General features: G+C 45.2%; 1 pseudogene; it reads left to right on the forward strand.

Moving 5' to 3' along the window:
* The first annotated feature begins 369 nt into the window (after nucleotides 1-369).
* Nucleotides 370-525, forward strand: LOC130283733 (U1 spliceosomal RNA; annotated as a pseudogene).
* The last annotated feature ends 2,636 nt before the right edge of the window (nucleotides 526-3,161 follow it).

Here is a 3,161-nt window from a genome sequence, read left to right on the forward strand (position 1 = left end):
TCTGCCTCCTGGAGTGAACGTCCTAAGCCTGCCCCCGCTATTAGCATATTCATTATCTTCAACTCCACATCCTATTGACGGGGAGTCACAGGTCACGTTAGTGTAGCTCTCACGACGTTCATGTGTCTTTTACTGAGTAGAGGCATTTTTTTGCCCTGACGCCCAGATTGGTGGAGGCTGCAATAATGGTTGACCTTCTGGAAGTTTCTCCCATCTGCACACAGGGTCTTTGGAGCTCAACCTAAGTGACCATTGGGTTCTTGGTCACTGCTCTAACCAAGACTCTTCTCCCTCGATTATTTAGTTTATTGGGATGGCCAGTTCTAGGAAGAGTCCATGTTGATCCACTTCTTTGGGGGCCATACGTACATGCTTACCCGGCGGGGGAGATACCATGATCGCCAAGGTGGTTCTCCCAGGGTGAGGCTCATCCATTGCACTTCGGGTGTGCTGACCCCTACGATTTCCCCAAGTGCTGGAAACTCTGCAGTATAATTTGTCGTAGTGGAGGACTGCATTTCCCAGTAAAAAAAAAAGGAATTCTGTCTCTAAGCCCCTTGGTTTTTGCTCTGATACACATTGTCAGCTGTGAGACCTTATATAGACAGGACTGCGTCTTTCCAAATCCTGTCCAATCTTCCGAATTTACCACAGGTGACTCCAATCAAGGTGGAGAAACGTCTCAGAGAAGATCAAAAGAAATGGGAGGAGCCAGGGCTAAATTTCATGTGTCGTAGCAAAGGGTTTGAATACTTATATCTATATGAAATGATAGTTTTTTTCTTTTTAAATAAATTTGAAAAAATGTTGAAAATGTTTTGCACGTTTCAGGTGCAAACGCCCGGACCACACTAAACAAAAAGCTGTGACTGGACGATATTTAATTTGCTCTGTATTTAACAAAAGCTTTGCACCAAATTGGTAAATCTGGCACAGAAACACCAAAACCAGCACAAATAAACCACTACAAAACAAACCTGGCACAACAAAATCGATAAATTCCCCCCATTATTTAGCATGGAATGCAGAATGTCATATCCATGTGACTCCAGTCTCCTGCATATACTTTACACACAAGGTGTCATATGGAGAAGATGGATGTCAGGTTAATAAGTGTAGAAACGGTTTCATATTTTCTCAGGTCCTTGGTTCAGTCCATTTCAGGAAGTATGGCTCCTAGCTGATAACCAGCACAATGTGGCGTCGTGGCTGGCAGGGAGTCCAGACATTTGCTGTTTGGCATGACTACAACATATTAGAGGCAGTAGAGGCAGATATTACATCTTTAAAGTGTTTGCCTGACAATTTAACATATGACGGGGAACATTATAAAAGACAAAATATAGACATTATCTTACTGTTTTTCTGCTGCCTCCATTCCATTGCACCCTGGTCCCCCTCTTATGTTTACATGGATGAAAATTGAGCAGAAGGTCCACACAGAATATTCTGCACAGACATTCCGCTGCTGCAGAGTGCCATTGACTTCAGTGGGATTCTGTGTCACTGTTCACAGGGCAGGATTTCCGCACCCGTGTTTCAGATTCCGGCGTACCTAGAAAGAATAGTCAAGTCCATTCTTTCTGCGGAGTCCGCAAGGAAATGCAACCAAACTACTATATTTGGCCAAATAAAACATGTAGAGGTATAGAAACCTGGCAACAATATAAACCAGAGGGGTTAGATAGAAACTCTTTGGTACATGTGTTACAAAATAAAACGAAACGCTGGAGGGTCTGGGTCCCAACCACCGGAACGGAAGTCCGTGACGTCACGACTCCACCCCCGTGTGACGTCATGCCCCGTCCCCTCAATGCAAGTCTATGGGAGGGGGCGTGACAGCCGTCACGCCCCCTCCCATAGACTTGCATTGAGGGGACGGAATGACGTCACACGGGGGCAGAGTCGTTACGTCATGGACTTCTGTCCCGGTGGTCGGGACCCAGACCCTCCAGCGCTTCCGGAGCAGAAACAGGTGGGTGCCGCATGCTAGATTGCAGGGGTCCCCAGCGGCAGGACCCCGGTGATCAGACATCTTATCCCCTATCCTTTGGATAGGGGTTAACATGTCTAGGGGTGGAGTACCCCTTTAAGAGAAGTATGAGGATTGGCTGGATGAGAAATAGGTTCCCAGTGGTTAGCTGAGTAATGAGGACATTTCAGCCCCAAATAAAAAGGCTCATTTGGCCTTGACATTCATTGCTGTCAGTCAATCTCCTAGATAAAGCCACGCCAGTGGCGAAACATGTCGGGGTGTCACAGTTATCTGTTTTAAACTGCATCTCCATTGTGTCCAGCATACAATATGATCACATATAGGGTCATGTATTGAAAGGCTAGTGAGCCATATATTAGTCCGTGCCTGCGGTGCACAGCAGGTTCATGGACGTTGATACTCTAATATCTGGATTACCCACCGAGAGTTACTACATTTAATAGGAGTACCTCTGTTCAGTGACCACATATATAAGTGGTGTTTAAATACAGAGGTGGAATGCATTAGTATCACTTCAATGTTTTATAGGCTTAGTAACAGCAGTACCCAACCTGTATGGTGTTCCTCTCAAATTGAGGGATACAAATCCCCAAAATTCATAGTGGTAGAGAAGTAATACATTGTGAAAGTGATTCAGTATATAGTGCCTAAGGAATAAGACTCTGTTTCCATCACAATTGGGGATGTGTTTTTTCTCACCTTTAATTTTATTTCATACAAATTTAAAGTTACGTTTTATTTTGTGACACATGTACCAAAGAGGTTATATCTAACCCCTCTGGGTTATATTGTCGCAAGGAAATGCAATGACATCTATAAGACGGCGCATTTCCGAACGGGCCTAGCGCCTGCCCGTTAGTTAAATGTGTGGAATGTCCGCACTTGTTTTTCATGCAGAGATTTTGTGCCTGTGTGAACCGGCCTTATCCTCTATTTCCTCGCCCCTCTCAACATAGGGCATTACTTGACCTGCTTGACTGTGTTGCATTCCCTGGCTAGACCTTCTGACCCAGCCATCTCACACCACTCATGAACTTGAAACTTAGGCTGGGTCCACATATGTGCGGCGTCCGGCAAAGTTTCCCTCCTGCATGCACCGGAAGGAAACTGATCCCATTCATTTGAATGTGACAGTTCACAATCATCCAGCGTGTCAGTTTTGACG

The sequence above is a fragment of the Hyla sarda genome, chromosome 7 (assembly GCF_029499605.1).
Source record: "Hyla sarda isolate aHylSar1 chromosome 7, aHylSar1.hap1, whole genome shotgun sequence".
NCBI lineage: Eukaryota > Metazoa > Chordata > Amphibia > Anura > Hylidae > Hyla > Hyla sarda.